The sequence below is a fragment of the Lepidochelys kempii genome, chromosome 20 (assembly GCF_965140265.1).
Source record: "Lepidochelys kempii isolate rLepKem1 chromosome 20, rLepKem1.hap2, whole genome shotgun sequence".
Taxonomy (NCBI): Eukaryota; Metazoa; Chordata; order Testudines; family Cheloniidae; genus Lepidochelys; species Lepidochelys kempii.
The window spans coordinates 23,768,347-23,785,020 of record NC_133275.1 but is presented as its reverse complement, the minus strand read 5'-3'; the positions used below and the strand labels follow the sequence as shown (position 1 = coordinate 23,785,020).

The following is a 16,674-nucleotide window of genomic DNA, read 5'->3' as shown; positions in this document are numbered from 1 at the left end:
GGTAAATTTTACCCTGAACTTTCTTTCCTTATGTTGTGTTTTATTTAAATCCCCAGGGGAGAAGGCTCATCTTGTGTTCTATTTGTGAACAGAATCTTTCCTTCCCTAAGCGCTGGATCAACATGTATCCTATAGAAAAGTGGGAGCAAAAGGGGTCACTTTATCTTCAGACAGAAAAGAGACTTTGCAACTTTCCTCCAAATTCAGAAGGAATACTCTCCCTTGGTTCTTTCTTTTTGGTTGGGAATAGAGTCGATACCCATTCTGAATTTAATGGCTCGTTCCATTTACACTGGGGCAATCCCAGGCTTTCTCAGCACTCTCTTACTACATTATTTGGGGCTCTCTAGCCTCCGCAGAATATGAACATTATTTGAAAGACTATTTAACTGTTCTAAAAGTAACCTGGAATTAAATTAACATCATCATGGCATTAAAAGAGTAATAATGATAGATTAAATTTCTCTACTGCTTTTCATTCTAAAGAATCCCAAAGCGCTTTACAAAATCTTCTCTCTCCATACAAACCCTCTTCTATTGATCTATCTATCCCCACTGATACCGCCAACTAGCCAGCTAGCTAGCTGTCCATCCCCATACATACTGCTTGCCCATCTATCTGTCTATTCCCATACAGTCCTCTTCTAATCACTAACATGTGTGTCTGTGTTTGTGTGTGCGTGTATACATACACATACAGAGGGATCACTACCCCACTGAAATGCAGTAGTTTACAGCAATGTCCATATTTGTTTAGTGTTTCTTAGGACAGGGAGGGAAGAAGAATTTTCTCTCCCACCTAGCCTGATTCAAGACACAAGGTACCAAATTCATCTTTGGCGCAAGTGAAGCCAGTGGAATGAATGAATTTGGAGAGTTCTTCAGGGATGTTTCCTGGGTTATTAAAATTACCATTCACTGCACTAATTTAGATCGAAAACACAAGATCCTGCAAAACACATCAGTGGAACCACAACATTTTGTGGCTGCTGACACTGCAAATGCCACTTTCACCCTCATTTTTAAAAAACAGTAGCAAGCCCTATAATTATCTGAAACATCAGAAGAAGATCCGATAGCAATATAACAATTGCATGACCACCTAGGATTTTACAGTCACCACTCTGCTGCACAGCTGGGTTACTCAGAACTTCACAGCAACAGTGGAGATAAATCTCAGGACATCGTGCTCCAAACAGCACAGGTGGACTACCACTTGATCTAAAGGAGAATCACCACTAGGTGTCAGTAGTGCAGGGTCTATGATTCACAGTTGAGCAGTTCTGATTCCATCCAGAGAAGGGCACACACAAGTCAGTTCATCACAATATTAACCCTCATTCCATGCAGCCATCTAAACAACCCCTAAGGAAAAAAAGCTCTGTCCAGGTACACAGTATAAAGTCTTAGAAAACCAATAAGCTGACTTTTAGAAAGGGACCATGGTGTTCTGGTTAAGGCACTGCAGTGGGACTCAGAAGATTTGCGTTCAATTCCTGCGTCTACCAAGGACACCCTGTGTGACCTTGGGCAAGTCACTTTATCTTTCTGGGCCTCAGTTCCCCATCTGTAAAATGGAGACAATGGTCTTTTGTTGTAGTTGTCTGTCATCTACATAGGCGGTAAACTCTTAGAGGCAGGGATTGTCTCTTACTATAGGTTTGTGCAGGTCCAGCAAATTGGGGTTGTGGTCTCTATGCACTATTGATTCACAATGAGACTTAGGCTCTTAGGTGCCTAAGTGACTTTTGAAAATGGGAATTAAGCTCCTAAGTCACTTAGGTGCTTTTGAAAATTTCAAACCAGATCTCAACACAGACCCTTTAGAAAATCCCCTGCCCCCAAATGCGGAGCATGTACTCTCTGATCCACCCTTCACACCTAACTAATTCCCCTTGAAAAGTCCAGAGACAGAAGATACCAGCCTGTTGCCTAAACACTCTTGATTTCATGGCCTGCACTCAGTGGGAAGCCTGGCCTAGGCTAGCTCATGCATTTCAATACAGCCATGTCAAAGCTTAACTTTACTTCTGATGGGAGAAAATTCCAGAGGAGAGGCTCTGCTACCAAGCACACTTTAAGAATGTAAGAACCACCCAGACTGGGTCAGACCAAAGGTCCATCTAGCCCAGTACCCTGTCTTCTGACAGTGGCCAATGCCAGGTGCCCCAGAGGGAATGAACAGAACAGGGAATCATCCAGTGATCCATCCCCTGTCGCCCATTCCCAGCTTCTGGCAAACAGAGGCTAGGGACACCTTCCTGCCAGACTTCCACAAGCACCATGCTAGAGGCTGTCAGGGCAATGCTAGCAGGCATAGGTGGCCTGAAGATAACGAGGGTCTAGACCACCTTGAATAGCACCTGGAAGCGAAATGGCTGAGCCTGGAATACAAGTGTTCCCCATGGGCAGAAAGGGGGCAGCACATTCTTAGTCCTGCCATGAGTGCAGGGGACGGGACTAGATGACCTCTCGAGTCCTAGGATTCAGTGATTCCACAGTAGCTTCCAAGTGGCCTTCGGGCATAGCCTCAGGTGGAACATCTTGGCAGCTACTCAGCTTTCAGGTGTCCTTAACTGGCCCCAGTGTGATGAGGACCTGCAGAGGCTGTATGTGCCACATTGCATGCCTCCTTCACTGCCATCCCCAGGCGTAGGAGAGCTCCTAAAAGCGCAGGTGCAGTGACTTGCCCCAGTTCACACATCCAGTCAGTGGTGGAGCCGGGAACAAACTGTGTCTCCTCATCTAACCACTAGACCCCACTCCTCTCCCAGGGCTTGGAATAGGTTGCAAGAGTCCTGGCTCCCAGTACATTCTCTAACCACTAGATCCACACTGCCTCCAAGGACTAGGAATAGAAATAGCCAGGTATCCTGACTCCGAATTACAAGCTCTAACCATTAGGGGAGAGATTTTCAAATGCTTAAAAGGCAATTAGGAGCCCATATCTCACTGAAAGTCACTGGACACCTCACTCCCATTTGTGCTTTCCCTCCTTTCCCCAGATCCATATTCCCTCCTATTCCTGGGAATAGAACAAAGGGATACTGACGAGAAGACCCCCCAACCACTAGATCACACTCCCTTTTAGGGTGGGGATAGAAAACAGAGATTTTGACTGCCACTCATATGCTCTAACCATTAGACTTCACACTCTCTCAGATTACATTATATGAGCCATCACTCTCCAGTTCAGTTTTGTTTTTTTAAATTGAATCTTTGAAGTTACACAAAAATTGGGGGAGTGGTAAATAATGAAGAGGACAAGTCACGGATACAGTGATCTGGATTGCTTGGTAAGCTGGGCACAACCAAATAATATATATTTTAATCCAGAAAAATGGAAATATAGACATCTAGGAACAAAGAAGGTAGGCCAGACTGAAAGGCTGGGGGACTCTATCCTGGAACTCTGGAAAAGATTTGGGGTCATGGGTAGATCATCAGCTGAACATGAGCTCCCCTGCAATGCTGTGGCTAAAAGAGCTAATGCCATCCTGGGGTGCATAAGCAGGAGAATCTTAACTAGGAGCAGAGAGGATAGTTTACCTCTGTATTTGGCACTGGTCCAACCACTGCTGGCATACTGTGTCCAGTTCTGCTGTCCACAATTCAAGAAGGATGTTGATAAATTGGAGAGGGTTCAGAGAAGAGCCACAAGAATGATTAAAGGATTAGAAAATATGCCTGATAGTGATAGACTCCAGGAGCTCAATCTATTCATCTTAACAAAGAGAAGGTTAAGGGGTGACTTGATTGCAGTCTATAAGTATCTACGTGGGGAACAAATATTTAATAATGGGCTGTTAAATCTAGCAGAGAAAGGTCTAACACGATCCTATGGCTGGTAGTTGAAGCTAGACAAATTCAGACTGGAAATAAGGTGTACATTTTTAACACTGAGGGTAATTAACCACTGGAACAATTTACCAAGGTTCATGGTGGATTCATCACTGATAATTTTTAAATCAAGGTGGTTTGTTTTTTCTCAAAGATCTGTTCTGGGAATTATTTTGGGGCAGTTCTCTAGCCTGTGTTATACAGGAGGTCAGACTAGATGATCCCAGTGGACCCTTCTGGCTTTGGAATCTCTGAATCGATTAGCAAAACAAATCTGTCATTGATGGCAAAGTTCTTGGGTTTTTTGGGACACTCAGTCTTGTTATTTTTTAATTATGTGAATTTTGTGCTGCTGAAAGGTGCCCAATTTACTGCCCTGCAGGTTTAGGGACAGCATGGGCAGCATCCATCAGATGCTGCTACGTGAGGGTGCCTCAAGCCTGATCTGGGGCCCACCTCTCAGTGGACTAATGTCCCTCCTGTTAAAGAAGAACTGGAGTCAGCTGTGATGAGTATAAAAGAGATTCTTTATTCAGACTGTTGGATACAGACAGACCCTGTGGTTCTCTCTGGCTCCCAGCCTGTACTGCCTGGTATCAGCACACAAGGCTTCCTAGGGAATAGACTACTGGGTACACTACTGGGGGAGAGGGTAATTCAGCCAACATGGGGGCCTCTTAGGGACAATTGCATGGTGGGTTGTAACCTTTCTACACCGAGCAGAACTGAGAGTCACCAACTCTACATCACACCAGCTGCCAACCAGCCTTCAGATTTCTGTCACTCCCAACTTAGGCTGGAACCAAACCAGTGAGAGGATACAAGACCTTATAGCCCAGAGGCAGGCAGACCTGCTTGACTCAAACAATTTCATAAACATCCAGGAAGATTTTCTCCCCATCCCCCCTTTCATCTGTATGAACAAGCCCAACACCAGGAGAAAGGACTTTGCATGCCAACTTTCTGCTCCCCTTAAAGCAAGGTCTGGCGACAAGCTGACACCACCGTAATTACAGTGTTGGGAGCTGCGATGCTGTAATTGATGGGGAGAAGCGCCATCAGTGTGTCATCTCCTTGAAAGAAAGTTGTGTTTAAATAAAGGATAAAGGCAGTAACCCTAGTTGCATTGGGACTGAGTCTCCATTTGCCCTTCAGCTCGTGCAGTCATTTATATCAGGGCAAAAGTGAGTGTAAGGTCCAGTTCAGAACAGGGGTGTTTTGACACCCATTTTTCACTGGTGTAAATCAATACACATAGTGCAGGGCAAAGGTCAGTATCATTATCCCCATTTTACAGATGGGGGAACTGAGGCACAGAGAGGTGAAGTGACTTGCCCAGTGTCACCCAGCAGGCCATTGGCAGAGCAGGAAAGAGAATCCTGGTCTACTGAGTCACAGTCCAGTATTGTATCCACTAAGCCAAACTTCTTCTCTCACCGTGAAATGGTGCCTTTGACTAGGGGAGCAACACACCTGTAGCGGGTAGCAGCCCAAGTGAGGGAGCCTGTAGAAATGACTGGCTAAATCCCAGTGGGGTGTTAATGACCGCTGTGACTCTGCTGGAGTCTGTGCAGTTGCACCTGCTTAGACCAGGGCTGAACTTGGCCCTGTGTTTCTTGGGAGGGTGTGACAGAATCGTAGGAGTTCAAGATGGACACTAACAATACATCGCTCTTTACAGAGTACTTTTTCATTCCTAGATCTCAAAGCTCATGAAAGGAGGACAGAATTGTTATCTCCATTTTGTAGCTGGGGACAATGTGCAGGGGGTGAAGTGGCTTGCCCAAGGTCATGCGGTGGAACAGAACCCAGATCTCATCCCTAGGTCATACTGCCTCCCACAGAAAAAAGAACGGTTAGGGCCCATCTCCCTGTCTGTTGGAGGATTGTTCCCCACAGGCATACAAAGGAAACCTCTCTCGCTGAGAGCGACTCAGAAGGGAGGGATATAAATCAAGATAATGAGATTAACACAGCTGAATAGAGCATGTCCTGTTGCACACTCTGTTCCTCAGTGCTTTGTCTAGTTGAGTTTTAAGGGCCACATTCCCAAAGGGCCTTCTTAATGGTGTCTGCAATATATTTGCCACTGCAGTCCTTTGCATATGCTAATCTCACAGGGGCATGCTCAGCTATCTAACTGTACCTGCAGCTAACCAGTTTGGATACAGACATGCTTGGAAATCCAACAGGCAGGGAATAAAAACAGGAGGCTATCTGAATATTTGGTCCTATGGGTCTCTAATGATGGTAAGGGTCATCCCTCTTTTAGTTTCACAGCCCTGCATTTTGACCTAGTGAGAGCATGGAAGTAAGGTCAATCCTAGGCCTGAGAATTAGGACTTGGGTATATTCCCAGCTCTTGGAGAGGAATGGAGTCTAGTGGTTAGAGCAGCTGGAGCTGGAAGTCAGGACAACTGGATTCTATTCCCAGTTCTGGGAGGGCAGTGTGATCTATTGGTCAGGGAGCCCAGAGAACAGCAGTCTGTTCTTGCCTTGCTCACTGACTTGCTGCGCTACCTTAGGTAAATTGATTCTGTTTACCTTTATGGGAAATGAGGAATAATGATTCCCACATCATGTGCGCTGTGGGGTGAGCCTTAGTAGTTTAATGTTGGTGAAGCTCATTGAGACGCTCCGGGGGAGGGCTAGGACATGTCTATTGGGGAGGCAATATTCCACCTTTGCGGAGAAATGAACTTGACCCCTGACCTCCAGACTGAAACGGGCAGACGGTATTGATCTGGAATGGGACCTTCCTGCCTTTAAGGATTCCAGAGAAGGGAATGGAGGGGCTGGCATCTATTAAGAACAGGCACTTGGTCTCCTCCAGACTCTCTGTCCCTCCTCTTCCAGATCTTCCAGATCTTCTCCTTTACCGCTCTAAATGTGCTCATTGTTTCCCGTTCATTAACACCATTACATTTTACACTTACATTTTATAGCGCTCTAACTTGCTGGCTCAGGGGTGTGAAAAATCACCCCCCTGAACACAGCAAGTCTGAGCGCTTTAAAGCACTAGTGTGGACAGGCTCCGAGCGCTGGGAGCCGTGCTCCCAGCTCGCGCTCAGGGAGGTGGGTTACCAGGAGCGCTAGGAGAGCTGTCTCCCAGCGCTCGTGTGTGACCACACTCACATTTCAAAGCACTGCTGTAGTTTCTAGTGTAGACGTAGCCTTAGATGCCCACATCATTTGCAGATTCAGGGCCGCCCTTTCTCCAGGACCAGCTTCTCCTGCCCCTCCCTTCTGCCTCCCTCTTCTTCACAGCTGCCTGGCAGTGAAGCCTCTCTCAAGCATGTCACCTTACAAAGCCAAGCAAAACATAAGAGCTAGCTAGCAGAACCCCGGCACATCTGACCCCCAGTCTGTATGGGCAAATAGCACCCTGCAGCGGAAGCTACATCAGCAGGGATAGGTATTGAAACGGTGGTAGAACAATAAGCACAGGCGAGACCTATCCCTTACTCCATGCATAAATGAGGCTCTGTAATTTTATGCTCATCCAGGGCCTTCCATGCTGCAGGATCCGGAACTGTTCGACAGACTAGGGGCCAGATTCTGATCTCACTTATACCAGTGCAAAGTCAGCGGAGTTACTCCTGTTTTATACTGGTGCCACTAAGATCAGAGGGCCCGATGCGTCCCTCGTGGCATTTTATGCTGGTGTAACTACAGACTGACTTCATTGCTGTTACTCCTGATTTACCCTGGTATAAGAAAGAGCTGAGGACCAGACCCAAAATTTGGCCATAGCTATAGATGAAATGATATAGATTACTATCTCTACGATCTATCTGTGATTGTAAACTTTTCAGGGACAGAGCTTTTTGCCTTTTTGTTCTGTGTTTGTACAGTGCCTATCATACTGGGTTTCTGGTCCCTGGCTGAGATTCCACAGTACAGATAATATTATTAGTAATGGTCATACTAGATACTGATTACACGATAGATTATGGGACTGGTTCTGATCTTACACCAGTTTTGCATTGGTTACTAGAGTTACTTCTGATTTACACTGGCATGACTGAGGTCGGAACTGGGCCCTGTCTATCTGTCTAGGTTGCATATGCAATCCCCATAAGTATAGTAGGTTCTCCTGGTGTATTACAACCTTACTCCTGTATCTACCTATGACAACAATAAATTACGCCTTGAAATCCTCCCCAGTTCACTGACCTTCCACCCTTTATATCTGATTCTCACTGTATGTGAAGCCTCTGTAACTCAGATGTGCAAAAGAACCCTCCAGGTGACTGAGGGTCTGAGCTTTCAGCTGTGGAACTGATGGGAGAGGATTTCCCCCGCTGGAGTTTATTCCCCTTTTCCTCCCCCACCCCTGGAGGTGGCTAGCACTAAACCATCTCTGCTCAGGGATGTTTTTTTTATCACTGGCTCATAAACAGACTTCTGAAGAACCATGTTTTTCCCCTTTGACTTCTTCAATGTACCAGGCTGGACCAAAGATTAGTAAATTTCCCCTTGGTCTTCCCTATAAAGACAGGCCCAGATCCTCAGTTGGTATAAATCAGCATAGGCCATGGAGCGCTGGCAATTTACAGCCTGTAAGGATTTGTCCTTTTGTATCCCCTTCCCATCTGATCAGTAAATTTAAAAAGCCAAACCTCTCTCACCCCTTTCATTCCTAAAGGGCTTCCACAAACTTTACCATCCATTAGAAACACCAGTTCCTACATGCAGGGCGTGAGAGAGAGACGTCCTGCAGTATATTAGCAGGAGATAAAAGAAAAGCCCGCTCGCTCTCCCCCCAGCAGGCGAGGGTGTGTGAGCTGTGACAGCCCGACCTCCTGCACCTTCCAGGCACCGCAGACCGGCTCCGGCCGGAGCCAGACTAGGGGAAAGACCTTCCCTTTCCCCCCCCGGCTGGCCAGACCAGTGGGGAGGGAAGCCCGAGGACGCCGGCAAAGCGGCGAGTGTCGCCCTTGACCTTCCCGAGCTGGCGGGGAGGCTGCGGAGGAGCGAAGGAGGAGCTGTCTCGCCCTCTCGGCTCTCGGGGAAGTGTCGGAGCGGATCAGGAGGCGAGGGCTGCCCCCACCAGAGGCGGGCCGCCGGGGGACCACAGCGCCTCCGCCGCCCGAGCCCCGGGCAGTAGCGAGCAAGAGGCAGGTCTCCGCCCGGGGACTGAGGGGGGCCGCGGGGGGCGGGCGGCGCTGGAGGCTTTGGGGACCTGGCCGCCCGAAGCCGCTTTCCCCCCTGCCCGGTGGGGCAGACACACAAAGATGTGTAAAGTAAAACAAACCCGCTACTTACAGCGTCTGGCTTCGGAGCCTGGCTCTCGCCGGCGGGCGGGCTGCAATTTCGGTAGCTGCAAAAAATAAGTAAGTCGAGTTAAGAAAGCCGAGCGGCCTGGGTAGCTTCCCCTGCCGGGTGTGTGGGTGTACGTGGGGATCTGGGCCGGAACGTCTCTCTCTTTTGTGCATTTCCAGCTCTCAAGGCGCTAGAGATTATGCCCGGCTCTCTCCTCTCGTTTCTCCCGTTGGCCCATCGCTTTTCACGGGTGGTGTTGTCGCGTTTCTCAGTTAATTGGAGCAAAGGGGTGGGGGGGGTCCACGTTTCTAACCGGGGGGGGGGGCGGCGGGAATCAGGAAGCTGGGGGAAGGTTTGGGGGGACAAAAAGTGTGTGTGTGTGTGGGGGGGGGGTTAAAAATAACCCCACCCTTGAATAGTCCTGGAGCCTTCCCCGAGCTCGAGCCCCGGAGAGCCCCGTTTGGTGGAGCTGAAGGAGCAAAGCGGCGCAAACCTTAGCTGCCCTTCCACCGCCGCAGGCAAGAGCCCCCCACCCCCGGCAAGATACTCACACCTGGCGTCGAGGGTGCGGCTGTTGTAACGGAGTGGGAGTGGGAGTGGGAGTGTGTGGTAGCCAGCCAGATGTGTAACACAGAAGGAAGAAGGACAAGTAAACCGAGGGCTTTCTAAGGAGGTCTCCTTCTTGCGCTCCGTCCTGTAAAGGCACTGGGCGGGGGAGGGCAGAAGATGAAGTTGTCTCTCCTCGTCTGTTACAGTTTCAGGGAGGTTATTTGGGGGCATCCCGACCCGCGCGCTCCTTCTCTCGCTCTCTCCTCCCCTCCCCTAAGCCCCAGTCAAATCCAGATATAGATCAATGCATATGTGGATGGATAGATAAATATATACACACATCCCATCGGTGGGCAGCCAGGAAGGGGGGGCGGAGGGGGGGGTCATATCAGGGCAGATGGTGTCACAGGATTGGCCGCTTGGAAAACCGAGGGCTTTTCTCATTGGCCACGGGCCCTAAAGACTGATATTTTTTTTAGAACATTCACTTCTTGGACATGGGGGGGTTGCAGACAAGCTGCCAAGTAGCAGACTTTAACCCTCAGCCTGCCGGGCTGCAAGGCGCAATAAGCAGCCATTGAGGATACTGAAGGCGGAGAGATTTGTCCCCCCTCCTCTTTCCTGCCCCTGGCCTGTGATTTCATTCCATCCTTGCCAAGGATCCTCTCCTCACCGCCCCCTGGACCCCTGCATTCGGGCCACGGCTCTTTGCAAAGGGAACAAGGCTTGTCCAAGTCAGGGTGGTGGAGTATGACAGGCCTAGCTGTGCAGTAGTCTGGCCGAGCCCCCATGCCTGCAGGAGTTTTAATTCAAAACTGGACAAAAGGCTAGAAAATGTCCCGTAGCGAATGATACCGCATGGCTCCCTTGTCAGGGTGGGACCAAACTGGTCTGTCTGGGCTAGCTCCTCTGCTGGTGTAAATGGAGCAACTTACACCAGCTCAGGATCTGGCCTTAAGAAGGAGAGGGGTTGTTTAGGGTGGAACCAGGGGGTTGAATTAAGTGAAGTGGGGTGAAATGAGCAAGGAGAAATTGTGGATGAATTGGACAGAAGAAAAAGAAGTGATTGAATGATCAGTTGGCTAGTGGAGCTAGCTCCTGAAGGAAGGGGTGGTACCACCGTCCCTTGGGATGTTTAACGCTGGCTGGGCAAAGCCCCAGGGAATAACAAGCCTGCCCTGGTCAGGAGATGGACTGTTCTGCTTGATTCTATGACAAGCAGATGACAATCAGGAAATTCCCATCTGGAGCTTGCCACCCCTCCCTTGGCTCACCCTGCTGTGCTGGAGTCTGGTGCAGTAGCAAGGGCCAGCTTCTGTTTCACTGACAATGACAGTGTGCATTTGGAATAACTCCACCAAAGTCAACGGGATCCCTCTGGATTTACACCGCAGTAACTGAGATCAGAGTCTGGCCCTGCACCGATGGAGCTACTCCAGTAAAAATCAAGCCCCCACCCCAATTCACTCCCTAGTTCATCTGGTCCCAGCAGTAGTGAAAAGGGAGGTGGGGTGTTTTCACCACTGTGCTTCCGAACCACGGAGCAGACCTTGTGCCCTGCCCTGCCATTCCTGCTCCTTCCCTTGCGACATCAGAACTAGACTGGGCAAGAATGCTAGTAAATGTACAATCGTAAATAATCTTCTACCGGCCGAATAGAGGAACTGGGGCGGAGGGTGGTTTTCCATCGCTAATGTCTATCATTATGTTTCTGTTAAATCTGGATAGAAGATGATTTATCATGTATGTTATGGTAGCACATAGACGCCCCAGTGAGGATGGGAAACTGTCTGCACTTGGTGCTGGACAGATGCCTACTGCTCCCTGCCTATAAATGGGTCAGGCTTTGCTAGAACCAGACAGGACACAGGCAAGGGGCCTGATCCTCCATTGCCCTGCCCCTTGTGCAGTCATTACCCCCAGGCAGAGTCAGAGAAAACTGCTACCATTCTAAACCCACTTTGCACGGGCGCAATGGACAGTGAGGCCCGTTGCCTTTCCCAGGTCTGGAGAAAAGCATGTGAGTGTGGTGAATGTGTCCTGGGGGAGAAAGGAGGGGTGCCAAGGCCCTTGCAGGAAGGGGTACCTAGAAGCTATAATGAAGGAGGCTGCTTTGGTGAGTATGGGATGGGCAGGGTCCCAACTGAATCCTCTCATGTTACATCCCCCCCCGCCCCCCACGAGAGCCTCCCGTGGATCTGGAAACCTGCACATTATTCCATGAGTCTTTAATTATTTGCTACCTAATGACCCACCTCCTGGGTCTCCAGTGCCAGCAAGAGAGAGTAAATAATAATTATACCCTTTCCAGGCTGTTATCCCCCGCACTCTGCCCCCACTTGAAGTTCTGTCTCGCCCTCTTATTTCCTGGTCAGGTCTCCTGGGATAAAAGGCTGGAGCAGGACTAGACAATGAAGCGGTCTTGGGATCTTACCAGCTGCCCTGGGGATTGGTGGCCCTGTGACTTCCTGACAAGCCAGACAGCCTGCCTCCATGCCACCTTAGTCTGGGGTCTCAAAAACTGAACAAACTCAAATCAGGTTAACTCTTGCATTGAAAACTGCAAGGAAAACCCAGGGCCCTGAAAGGAGCCGTGTTGAGGGCACTTTTTCTTCTGAGTCAGCATTGCCCAAAAGCCTTAGCAAGAAATGAGGGACACTGTACTGCTGGGAGCGTTGTGAGGTGACTGAGTAGGGGGTGCTCTCCCCATGGGGTCAGCACGGACAGTAATGCCTCGGAGTGGTGCTGAGTACTAGGACCCCAGCTATAACCTGGTGTATTGGTTGTCTACCTTACAAGATCCAAGCAGAGGACAATTACTTGGGAGCAAGTCACTTCTCTGCTCTATGCCTTTGTCTCTTTAAAATGGAGGTAATACTGACCTAGTTCACAGGGGCATTGGGAAGTTGAATTAGCTCAGGACTGAGCTGTGTATTGAAGATAATCATTTTCCTTTCCCTAGCACTTTCCATCCAAAGATCTCAAAGGGCTTTACAAATATTAATTAAATTAACTTCACAGTCAAGTCGTGAAGAATCATTCACTGACTCTGAGGCACTGAGAGAGGAAACAATATATCTAAAATCCCACAAAAAGTTTGTGCAAGACCTTGGAATAGACATCAGGAGTCAGGAGTCCCAGTCCCTGCTTCTCTAATTACTAGACCACAGTCCCTCCAGGAGTTCTGATTCTCAACGCCACTGCTTTAACCATTGGATCCCACACCACTCCTGGAGCTGAGAACAGACCCTACAAGTCCTGACTCAAGATGGGAGAGTCTATGGGGACAGTGGAGCTGTGTCCTTGGGTACCAGCTGGATGAAATGGACGAAAGAAATCTCATGAGATTATCATGCAAGGTTTCTGCCATCTTGAGTCCCCCCCATGCTCTAACCACTAATTCATGCAGAGTTACCAGTAGAACCCAGGAGTTCTGATTCCTGCTCTCGCTCTAACCACTAGATCCTACACTCCTCCCAGAGCTGGGAATAGAGCCCATGAGTCTGGGACTCTCCTGAACACAATGGAGGGTGAGGAATTTTGAGTGGTGGTATAACTAGATGGAATATTTAGTATGAACGGACGGACCGGAAATATTTCCCATCAGCGAGGACTGTTTCCCTCAGGGAAGGGATGAAAGCGCCACGGGGAGTGGATTGTATAGATAACCCTATTCTGGCTGCTATCTAGTCTCTAGGCTAACTTGGTCTAGTACATAAAGCACTGGACTAGGACCCAGGAGACCTAGGTCCTGTTTTTGGTGCTGTCTGTGGCCTTGGCCAAGTCACTTCCTCTCTCCATGCCTCAGTTTCCTCTCCCATTGTTTCCCTGACAATAAGCTCTTCAGGGCAGGGACTGTCTCTCTCTCTCTGTGTACAGCACCCAGTAAAAAGGAGCTCTAATCTAAGCTGGGAGGCCATGGGCACTGCTGTAATATGCATAGTAGTAGAAAGCAAGCCTTTTCCCTCTTTTCTATGGTTGTGATTGTGTTTAAACACCAAGCAAATCCCTCCAGAGTGCTCAGCTCTGATCTCTCCCTCTTAGACCTTTGTGCTGTGGATTATTCCCCCTCACCCACAGTGAAGGAGATTCCCCATGGAAAATGCCACTGGAGAGCCAGACAAAAAGTCATGGCAGGGATGGGTACATCCCCCAACTTCAGAACCATACTTGTCCTGCCCAACACTGCCCTCTGCTGGGTTTAGACTCCTGACAGCTCCCAGATGCCTTCAGGCAGACTCTGCGTCTGCCTTCTTGGGCCACTGCACCCCACAAAGCCAGCTGGGATGCAGCAGCTACTGAGAGCAGCAGAAGCACGGAAGCATTAGATAATAAAATTGTTGTTTGTAATTTTTATTTTCTGATTTTAGTGGTTGCTCTTCATGTACTGCTGGGGGAAAACTGGGACCTAAGTATCCTCATCTTCTACTCTGGCCTATCCTCCACAAGTGAGTCTAGAATCTAAGAACCTTAACATATACTGTGTTGACACCTAAACTGCTGCAAGATCTTGAATTCCCCTCCCTGAGGTAGGCCTAGAACCCAGTAGTTCTGATCACTGATCACCAGTCCCCAGCCCCAACCACCAGGCCACATTGCCTCCTTTTCACTGGTATGCAGTAAACACATTTCAGCTGAAAGCTGAATTTGATGCACCAGTGAACAACTGGGGCACGAATGCTTTGGTCCAGTAAGCCTGGCATTAAAGAACAGGAGCCCCACTGGGGATGGATGGAAAGTTTTAGCAGCTGCCAGTTTTTTCTGGAGTCATGATTTATTTCATATTACAGAAGAACAGTGCAGATGCTGTAGGTCAGCTGGACAGCACTAGCATAGATCTGCTTGGAGTGACTTGTAACTTGCAGGGGAATAATGGGCATCCTAAATTCTGTCCCTAGCTTTGGGAGGGCGTGTTCTCTAGCAGCTAGAGCAAGGGACGGGGAATCCAGACTCCCCGCTTCTATTCCTAGCTTCAGGTGAGAGTGTGATCTAGCACCGAAAGAAGGTGAGGAAAGACATCAGGACTCTTGGGTTCTAGCTTTGAGGGTAGTGATTAGAGTACAAGGCTTCTGGGTTCTTTTCTTCACATCTATAGAAGGGAAGTGTGGTCTAGGTGTGAGTGCAGTAGCAGCTGAAATCCAGCATTCTGTTCTTAGCCCTGCATAAGAGAGTGATTAGAGCAGAGAACTGGAAATCAGGACTCCTGGGTTCTAGGTCTAGTTTTGTTTGGGGGTTTTGGTTTTTTTGGTCATCTCTGTATGTGCCTTGGTGCCATTCAGTCAATTCATTGCTCTGTGCCACAACTTCCCCACATGTAAAATAGATTATAACAATATTGACTCGCTGGCCTGGAAGTAATAAGGCTTAGTTTAGCTAACGCCTGTAGAGCTGTGTGATCTTGTGTGGGAAGGGCCAAGGAAGATCAAACTATTCTTGTTATAAACTAACCTCAGGAGGCAGAGTGGAGAGGCTGAGGTAGAGCAATGCTATATATGACTGCAATACGTTTTAACCCAATAACAGGTCCTCCATCGCTAACATTCAGAGATGTGGTTAGCCTCGAGAGAACTCAAAGCCTGTGCAGGTTCTGACCAAAGCCCTGGACTGTGTCAGTTGCTATGTGCATCAGTTAAACCGACAGCACCTCTCCCTCGAGTCTCCTAACCACAGCACCAAGCTACTCCTTGGACAAGGGGAGGGAGCTTTCTCCTGTGCATGTCTCAGTTCAAGGGGGGAACCAACCACGTTCAAAAGGGCTTTGGGTTGTCTGGTTCCCTGCCAGAGAAGCTTTGGATTTAAACGTTATTAACGAATTGGAGCAAATAGCAGCTGTTTTCCCCCGAGGCCGTTGGGAATGTGAGTGGGGGATCCTCAGGCAGACAGATGGATCCAAGCTGGGCAGAACTTGTGGCGTTAGCTTCTTCAGGGCCAGGGAGTCATGCCTTTGCTTTTCCCAATTCTGTTTTCTACAGAAGATGCTCAGAGGGTTAAGGGTAGCCGTACAAGGCCAGAGATAGAGAGATAGATAGATAGATAGATATTGGATGTTCAATGTTTCCCATCCCAAAGAGTTTTTGAGATTTAGAAAATTTTCCCATCCTGAATCAAGATGAAAAGTCAAAACCTCAAAAAATTTTGTGAAGTGATGAACTAGAAGAAGAATCAACCTGGGTCAATTGAAATGTTTTTGTTTCAATATGTTGGAGTTTGACTTTTTTTTTCAAACTTCTTTCGTCTAAATGTATTATGGAAGTATATGTGTGTTGCTAATGTATGTACATGTAAGGGAGGGTGTGTGTATGTAGATTGTGTATGACTTTGTGTGTGTACAGCTAATATGTGTGTGTATAAGGAAAGGTATGGGGGGTGTAGAAAATGTGTGCATATGGGAATGTGTGCATAGATTGTGCAGGTATATGTGTGTATATATTTTGTGCATGAGTGTGTACAATTTGTGTGTATATGAATAAGGGAGTGTGTGTATGCGTCTAGATTGTGTGACTCCCCCTGTGTATATAGCTAATATACGCCTGTGTGTGTCTGCTTGTGAATGTGTGTACATGTAAGGGAGCGTATATGTGTACAGACTGAGTGTGTGTTTGGGCACACAAGGGAGTAGGTGTAAGGGAGCGTGCCTGCAGATTTTATGTTGTGTGCGTGGGACTCGCTAAAGAGCTGGGCCGGGAGAGGAAGGGGCCGCCCTGCTGCAGCAGAGAGAGCTCTGGCATCCGGATGCTGAGGCTCCAGGGCCACATGGGGCTAGCTCAGCTCCTGTGATCTCCCATAACCCCGTGCAGGTGGCAGACAGCAGCTGTTACTGCTGCAGTTTAGGTATCATCCAGCACTGCGATAACTGGGGCTGTCTCTTAAAGGGGACAGCGTTATCTTCCTGGCAGAATTGGGCACAAGAAACTGCTTCCCCCTTGAAAAGGCTGCAGATTGTGTGAAGAAGAGCCAGGTTAATAATGCAGAATTTGCACACACAAATCATAGAAACGCAGGGCTGGAAAGGACCTCCAT

General features: G+C 48.5%; 1 long non-coding RNA gene across 2 annotated transcripts in view; it reads left to right on the top strand.

Annotated features, from left to right (window-relative positions):
• The first annotated feature begins 8,622 nt into the window (after window positions 1–8,622).
• LOC140900735 (uncharacterized) overlaps window positions 8,623–16,674 on the top strand; it is a 37,184-nt gene continuing 29,132 nt past the window's right edge. For both annotated transcript variants that reach the window (XR_012155709.1, XR_012155708.1), the window contains exons 1-2: window positions 8,623–9,176; window positions 14,025–14,102. This is a non-coding gene — a long non-coding RNA (uncharacterized lncRNA). The remainder of the gene's footprint in view (window positions 9,177–14,024; window positions 14,103–16,674) is intronic.